This window comes from Schistocerca americana, chromosome 2, assembly GCF_021461395.2.
Source record: "Schistocerca americana isolate TAMUIC-IGC-003095 chromosome 2, iqSchAmer2.1, whole genome shotgun sequence".
In the NCBI taxonomy this organism is placed as follows: Eukaryota; Metazoa; Arthropoda; class Insecta; order Orthoptera; family Acrididae; genus Schistocerca; species Schistocerca americana.
The window spans coordinates 1,021,049,802-1,021,059,004 of NC_060120.1; the positions used below are offsets into that span (position 1 = coordinate 1,021,049,802).

At 41.9% G+C, this 9,203-nt stretch overlaps 1 non-coding gene across 1 annotated transcript; it reads right to left on the reverse strand.

Moving 5' to 3' along the window:
• Positions 1-4,217: 4,217 nt before the first annotated feature.
• Trnap-cgg lies at positions 4,218-4,300 on the reverse strand. The gene has a single exon. It is a non-coding gene; the product is annotated as a tRNA-Pro (tRNA).
• Between the last annotated feature and the right edge of the window lie 4,903 nt (positions 4,301-9,203).

Consider the following 9,203-nt stretch of genomic DNA (forward strand, 5'->3'; position numbering starts at 1 on the left):
ATGCCCAAATAGAGGTATTATCATCGACTACAATATGATTTTTGAGGGTGTCAGAAATTAGAATCAGTAGGATAATAATGGTGATTCTTTTTAAGTAGTCGCCACCTAATTAGTTTTCGAGAACTGTGAACAGTGAACTGTGGACCGATTAAGTTTTCTTTTATTTACCTACTTTATTCGAAATTTTGATTCAAGATATCTTGAAATGCATAGTGCAACAACCTGAGGAAGTCTTAGAACTTTTGAGGCTTTGTTCGATGTCTACGTTAATTCTTGGAAACAATAGCAATAAAAAACCGAAAATCGGCTGCTTCAGAAACCGGTTATTTCGAGCAGTTTTAACAGTCACGTTAAACTGGAGACGACGCAAACTGGTATAACCGAAAGCCGGTTGCTCCAGTGATAACCGCCATCCCTACTTCAGGGTATCATTAAAAGCATCATTGAAGGGAGAGTTGAAGGATAGAACACAAGTGGTAAACCGAAACTAGAATACCATCAACCACATTATGGAGGATGTCAGCTGCACCATCTATACCGCTCTCAAGACGAGAACTGAAGACAGGAATACATGGCGAACTGCTGGTAACCAAGCTGATGGTTGAAGACCTACGAAGAAGAAGCATTAACCAACTACTGAAGAATGCCTAATGTCCGTAATGAAAAAAAGAGTGTATTATGATAGGCACGGATGAAAGTCTAAAAAGACATTGCAGCATGGATCCACAAACGAGTCGTTTGCGAGATAACTGCAAACGCGTGATAACTAGCTGCCACTGACTTCAGTACGAAATATTGACTCAGTTAATACAAATTATGACTATTGATATTTTTAAAAATACCAGGAATCCGATACATCGATATTTTTAAAAAATATCGTTAACAAACCACGACATATCGAGTAAACGTCAGAAGTAACGATATATTGACGGAAAATGGAGGAGGAGGATATTAGTGTTTAACGTCCCGTCGACAACGAGGTCATTAGAGACGGAGCGCAAGCTCGGGTTAGGGAAGGATCGGGAAGGAAATCGGCCGTGCCCTTTCAAAGGAACCATCCCGGCATTTGCCTGAAGCGATTTAGGGAAATCACGGAAAACCTAAATCAGGATGGCCGGAGACGGGATTGAACCGTCATCCTCCCGAATGCGAGTCCAGTGTGCTAACCACTGCGCCACCTCGCTCGGTTTGACGGAAAATGTATCGACGCAAAGGAAAACGATACAAGTTCACGCTTGGCGATAATAACTTTGCTAACAATGGTAACTCCATATAATAGGTCCGTCGTACGGTTTCGTCACATATCGACTTCCCTGTTTTCTTCATTTCTGCATACGCCAGCGACCTAGCATTTGTAGTGTCAAAACTATATGATGGAGTCAGCCGTTGCAGTTTCTGTTGGTAGCGCCGATTACGTCAGCACTTCGTCTTACAAGTCTCTGCCCACTGTTGTCATTAAGATTTTTGTTCATCATTTTCGGCAACTGTTTTTGAAATATGACAATGTGTAGAAATAGTACACTAGTTGCGTAAAAAATTGTTTTTTAACGCAACTGGTGTTCTATTTCTTCACATCATACATCTTATTATTCCAGTCACACCCTCCCCTCAATCCCTAGTGCAATCGGACTTCTTCTTTATGCCAGCTATACTTGCTTTACGCAGTCAAAGAGAAAGAATGGACGTGATGAACGCTCAAAAAGTAGTAAGACTCCTTCACACAGGAAGGTAAAATTATGTTCTACTACAGTGGCAAAAAACGCTTTCAAATATTTAGCAAAAATCGCAAAGAAATATAACATAAAATAAAAATATCGTTACTCGATATAGCCGTTTCGATATCTATTTATCGATATCTCGGGACCGAAAGCTTCCCCAATAAAAATTGAAAATTTTTGGAAAAAAAATTTGATATTTTATAAACAGCCCTAGAACAAACGTATTTGGAATGAAAACTTTTCGGTTCAATCCCCATGTAAATGCGCTCAATGTCCAATGTCCAATGGTTGTAGAATGTAGTAGATACATGATGAGGACCCCGCACACGTTGCTTCTGATTTAAGACGATGTCTAACGCGCCATTGTGGTTCTAGATGGGCAGTAACGTGCCTCCAACATCACCTCCTCTTAATCCTCAGAATTTTTCTATCTGGGGCCATCTTCAAGTGAAGTGCACAATACTCCAGTGGAAGAACTGGAGCAGCTAATTGTACAGCCTTGTCAAAATTTACGAGACAATTCGTGTGTGTTTGAAAGAATACGAATCCCACTGTAGATACGAGTGGAGTATTGCATCCAAATAAGGTGACAAGTGCAATACCTTTTTCGACAGGTACAACTGTAGAATGTGACGTGATGAAGTAGTGCTATATTTGCTATTAAGGTAGGCCTTGAGCGAAATTAGAACCGAATTATAAGGGATCTTAATCGAAAAGTTTACATCCCATTTGCATGTATACTAACTAGTACAATACTTGATACTGAAGTCAACGGCGACTCACAATCAGAGATTCGCGACTACCTCATATCTTTACTGGAGCGCTTTTGCTTGTTATCGTAAACTTTCAGCCCTGTCGATTTTCGCTGGTAATTAATACGAGAGTGGTTTGACAAGTCTGGTAAAAAAGCAGGAAAAAATGTTTGTTTCGTAAACGACTCACCTTACTTCTCAAAATAGTCTCCTTTGAGAGATAGACACTGCGTCCAACTATCCTCAACTTTTTTCATCCCATCGGAAAAGTAGGTTACGTCAAACTCTGCAAAATACTCGTTGACTGCAACTATCACTTCCTCATTTTATGAAAATTTCTTCCCAGCAAGTAGAAGATGCAAGTTTGGTAACAGGAAGAAGTCACTTCGAGCTAAGTCTGGTGAATAGAGTGGATGAGGAACCAATTCAAAGCCCAATTCATGCACTTTCTCCATTGTTATCACTAATGTACGGGATGGTACATTATCCTGGTGAAAGGGCGTTTCAGACGAGCCGACAATAAAGCATAATAGACTCCAGTTATGGTTCTACCTTTTCCCAAAGGGAGTGGTCATCACCTTACCATCTGGCAAAATGGTCTTTGCCTTCTTCGGTGCATTTTCACCAGCCTTTGTCCATTGCTTTGACTGCCATTTTGACTCTGAAGTGTACTGATGGATCCAGGTTGCATAAAACGTCAAAAATCGGCACAAAAAGTCTCGCGGATTGCGGTTAAATATCGCCAGACGTTGTGTTGAAACATTGTGCCGGATGCGCTTTTGGTCGATAGTGAGCAATCGCGGCACTCACCTCGCACACAGCTTCTTCATGACCAATTCTCCATGCAGGATATAACGCACTCGCTCAGTTGAAATGCCTGCAGTCTCGGCAATCTCACGAATTTTTTATTCGGCGTTGTTGCATTGCCATATCATGAATTTTGTCGATGGTTTCCTTTGTGGCGGCCTCAATCGGACGACTGGGCACGCTTCGTCTTCGGTGCTTGTCCGATCACGTTTAAGTTCATTAACCCTTCACTCACGAGGTGACTTTTCTGTAACGTATAAAACGAGGTGTGGTCTCTGAGAACCCTATCTTTAAACCAAGATTCAAGCTGTAAATCATTCGAAAATTTAATTTATGCCATATAACATTTATGGTTGCAACTATATAAGTGTTGTTTAAATACTCCTTGTTGATTTTATTGCACTAATTAAAGCCAACAGTATTTTATTTTTGTATCAAGCAAAAATCACATAATTTTTCAATAGTACACAAAACGAACTGTTAGAGAACTGAATTTTACGTTCTGAAAAATTATGGTACCTCTGTAGAAAGCATATTTTTGCATAAAACTAATTTCCAGGGTTTAAACTTGCATAAAAAACCGAACTTGATAGCCAGAAAAAGAAAGGCTGGAAAATTAATATTCAGTACTGAGACCTACATCTTTCTTTACCACCACACAGAATACATTTAGTTTTAACTATAGTGCGTTTAAAATTAGTTGCGACGTTTGACGTTTGGCTGACCGGAGAGGGACGTGACGCCGCACGAATAAACAGAACCACGTGGTGTCACGCATTAGATGCATCTACGTTTGGCAGCTCCGTAGCAAAGTCGTATTTTTCTGGTTCAAAATGATTCGAATAGCTCTGAGCACTATGGGACTTAACAACGGGTCATCAGTCCCCGAGAACTTGGAACTGCTTAAACGTAACTAACCTAAGGACATCACACACATGCATGCCCGAGGCAGGATTCGAACCTGCGACCGTAGCGGCTCTCGGTTCCGAACTGAAGCGCCTTGAACCGCTCGGCCACTCTGGCCAGCGTATTTTCCGGCGTTGAAGTGTTCTCTAGTCGTCAGGTATTCTGAACAAGTGTTCCGTGTGTGCAATACATTTCAATATGTGATTTGCAGTAAAAGTGTCGTCCAAGAACACATTCGTCGGCTGGGAAGATAATGTTTTTCTGCAAAACATCCATCGGAATTCGACAATAGTAATGGACGAAACGCCATTCCACTCTGTTGTGATACATAAAGTTCCAACAATGCAATAGGCGAATGCGGATATTTTGCAAATAAATGTTCCACGAGATAAAGGTGAACCTAGCATGCATAGAGTGAAGTTATTGGAACTTGTACTGCTGTACAAGCCAAAACTTCACGCTACCAGGTCGACGAACAGACTAACGATAAAGGGCATAGTTTGATCACGCTTCCTCCGTGTTATGCTCCTTTAAATCAGAATCAGAATATATGGGCCCAGGTGAAAAGTAATATGACAAAAAACAGCAAGAAGTTTATGCTCACTGCGGTCGGAACGCTGACAAAACAAGCCACTGAAATTTTTACACGACAGGACTGATTTTGAGTTGTTAGCCATACCAAGAAGGTATTTGATGAGTCACTGATTTGTGAAGGACTGTAACGAGTTTTGAGGAACACGTAGCTTACGTTGTTTTCATGTTAAAATCTGCTTCTTTTGACGAAACACACTAGAGATTAGAAAAATTCGTCTCTCTAACATTCTAATGCAGTTAAAATTGCCACAGAATCGTGAAATAACGTATTAGTAAACTAACAACTGAGCGCGATTCAGGTCAATAGTTTATGAAATGGCCCATTCTCAGTATAAAAGCCGGCGGGGTGACCGAGCGGTTCTAGGCGCTACAGTGTGGAACCGCGCGACCGCTACGGTCGCAGGTTCGAATCCTGCCTCGGGCATGGATGTGTGTGATGTCCTTAGGTTAGTTAGGTTTAAGTCGTTCTAAGTTCTAAGGGACTGATGACCTCAGAAGTTGTCCCATAGTGCTCAGAGCCATTTGAACCATCAGTATAAAAATAAACGTCATTGTTACAAAACCCTCAGCAGCTCTCGTTTCACCAGCTATGGTTGGCTCTCAATAATTACATTATTTCACTGAAGGAAATCTATAGTTACTTGAATTCCAGAGTAGATACGAAATTTTCGCGTATTAATCAATGGCAAAACACTCTCGTGTTTGCACAATATCATTTGCCAAAATCTTGTTTCGATGTATCGGACCGTTTATGAATTATCAGGAATTTATGAATATTTCATTCTAGTCTTTTTCACTGACGTCCGATTTCTGACGGAGCGCTTTACGTACATTCCATTTTCTCGAGATTAGAAACAGTGATATCGCTCCAAGTTTAAAGAATGATTCAATATATTATCTTCATTTAATGCGCAGCGATATGTAACCTAACACGTACCAAACAGAAATTTATAGCAACACCTATTTTTCACTGCAAAACTAAGAATTTCTAGCAGTAGTTAGCTACTAATGAAATATCACAATAACTATGACCATTAAGGAAATGATAGGCATTACATCATGAAGCTGAGTCATTAAACTATAAGACGTGCGAGAATGAGAGTTTATTACCGGCTGGCTTCTTTAAAGAGCGTCTGGGAAAGAAAGCAGCACGCTATAAAGCGAGTTACAGACGCGCCTAGCACACGCTGCCAACTACGCTTTTCTCCGCTCGCTCCGTACCGAACTGTCAGTCGCAACTTGTCTTAAACGCACAACAACACAAAGTATTTTATTGGAGAAACAGAAAGGTCCTCATCACTATTGTCCTGAAGCTCTTCCTCTGAATGGTCCTCTTGTTCGATAGAAGAATTGTGATCACTGGCTACTGAAAAATCGTTGTCTTCTTCGTCTACTTCTTGTTCTACATCATTGACATCACTCTCCATCAATTGACTAAAAATTTCATCGAACTTAGAGAGAGTAAAATTGTCACATTTTTGCTAACACATTTTTTACTGAACTGACGAAAGCAGGTGTGTAGTTCACGAGGCGCGGTCTAGAAGACCCCGTGACATGTCAACAACAATCAAATAAGCCGATGAAGCAACTGACAAAAATAATTTGTAGAGTTTGTGATTAAAAGAGGGTAGGTGGTGTATAAAAACGTTCCGCCATAACTGACCTACGAGAGCGACTTTGAAAATTCCGGCGCGGTCTGAGAGACCGCACCTCGTCAGTTGAGGGTTAATCCAAAAGTAAATGGTGCTCAATGCTGGTGCAGAGTTCGCGTGAACTTCAGTTCTGTTCTGATTTGTGCGGGAGTCAAACCCTTAAAATGAAAATGTTTAATAACAGCCCGAAACTGGGGTTTTCTCCGCTTTAAATCGCAGTCGACAAACTGACCAATTCAGGCGGTTGTCAACAATGTACTGTACGCTGTACATTGTTGAAGTTCCTTATACGATCCTTGGAATACTCAAGCTTACCAATCATGAATGTGCGACAATAACGTTCTGTCCTTTCATAAAAATTTACCAGACATATCAAACTACCCTCGTACACCCCAGTTATTTCTGCAATTACATACAACACATAGATCTTTATCACTGTTCACAGTAATACAATGGAATATCTAGGTCGTTAGATATTACTGAATCATGAACGTCCGCAAACATTTATTCAAGAGCAGTCAAAATTGTGAAATAGCCATTTTTCATACACTTTATTCTGTGAGTTTGAGAAAATGTAATGCCCCCTAAAAATTGGACAGGAAATGCACAAATTTTGTTGTACCTAAATGGACTCAACAATTTTTTGATAGGTAGATTATTTTGACACGTTAAAAGGTAATCACATTTATTTACACTACTGGGCATTACAATTGCTGCACCAAGAAGAAATGTAGATGATAAACGGGTATTCATTGTACAAATATATTATACTAAAAATGACATGTGATTACATTTTCACGCGATTTGGATGCATAGATCCTGAGAAATCAGTACCCAGAACAACCACCTCTGGCCGTAATAACGGCCTTGGTACGCCTGGGCATTGAGTCAAACACAGCATATCATTGATGGCGTGTACAGGTACAGCTGCCCATGAAGCTTCAACACGATACCACAGTTCATCAAGAGTAGTGACTGGCGTATTGTGACGAGCCAGTAGCTCGGCCACCATTGCCCAGACGTTTGAAATTGGTGAGAGATCTGGAGAATGTGCTGGCCAGGGCAGCAGTAGAACATTTTCTGTGTCCAGAAAGGCCCCTACAGGACCTGCAACATGCGGTCGTGCATTATCCTGCTAAAATGTAGGGTTTCGCAGGGATCGAATGAAGGGTAGAGCCACGGGTCGTAACACATCTGAAACGTAACGTCCACTGTTCAAAGTGCCGTCAATGCGAACAAGAGGTCACTGAGACGTGTAACCAATGGCACCCCAAACCATCACGCCGGGTGACACGCCAGTATGGTGATGACGAATACACGCTTCCAATGTGCGTTCACCGCGATGTCGCCGAACGCGGATGCGACCATCATGATGCTGTAAACAGAACCTGGATTCATCCGAAAAAAAACGAAGTTTTGCCATTCGTGGACCCAGGTTCGTCGTTGAGTACACCATCGCAGGCGCTCCTGTCTGTGATGCAGCGTCAAAGGTAACCGCAACCATGGTCTCCGAGCTGATAGTCCATGATTCATCTGACCGGACGACACGTTTCCACTGATCCACGGTCGAATCTCGATGATCTCGTGCCCACTACAGCCGTAACTGACTACGTTGTTGAGTCAACATGGGAACACATAGGAGTCGTCTGCTACGGAGCCCCCTGTTCAGGAGTGTGCGCTGAGCTGTGTGCTTCAGAAACACTTGTGCCTGCTCCAGCACTGTACTCGTTCACCAGATCTGTCACAGACCGCGGCCTATCCCACTTTCCAGATCAGGCCAGCCTCTGGTGTCCAGGTTGTGTGATGAGACTTGGGCGTCCAACGCATTGTCGCCTTCTCTTGGTTTCACCGTCCTTCAATCACTTTCCATAGATGTTCAAGATATGAGCACGTGAACAGTCGACCAGCTTCGCCCTTTCCGAGACGATTGTGTCTAAGGCTGGGTCATAACAATCTGCTCTTTGTTAGAAATTTTTTTCAGGCGTCTGTCAACACCATCAATACACTTAGAAAAATGTACAGACTGTGCTGTCTTTCAATATACTTACTCATAACCAGTTTCGATCATCGATCATTTTCAAGTGGAAAAATATTGTGACAACTCCACATGTTATGCAGGCTATGTCGCCAGAAAAGACGCCACAGCTGACATACAAACGTCAGAAGAGATACTTCAGGCCGTGATACCAGCTTAAGCAAGCAGAAAACATTGAAAACGTGAAACGATGTACCAGCAGTAAGAGCACAGCACCATTGCTTAAGCCGGTATAATGGCGAGAAGTATCTTTCTCTGACGTTTGCGTGTCAGCTATGCCCTCTTTTCTGGCGATATTTTTTTTTTCTTTTATTGAGTTGCAATTCCCCCGGAAGGGGGCGGGCTGGCAGCAGCTTAGTACGCTGCTCTACAGCCTACAGACATTTTTTAAAAAACGAAATAAGAAAAGAAACAAGAAAAACAGGCGACAAAACGGTGACTTAAAGTGTAAAATGTCGGAAAAATGCGGAAAGTTAAAACAGAAAGCAAAGGAGTTGGCAATGTTAATAAAATACAGAGGAATCAGACAAGTAGCATAGTAGACACACAATTAAAAAAACATGGCGACAGTCTGGTTTCTGTTTGCAAGAGATAAAAAATCGCAGCCAGCGACAGTATGATGGCCGTTCGCAACACGTCCCAAAAGACACACAACACGGAACACTCACTGTAAAACACTGCACGAAGATGGCGGCAAAAAGATGACACTCCCAAGCCAAGGGCAGACGGGGGGAGGGGG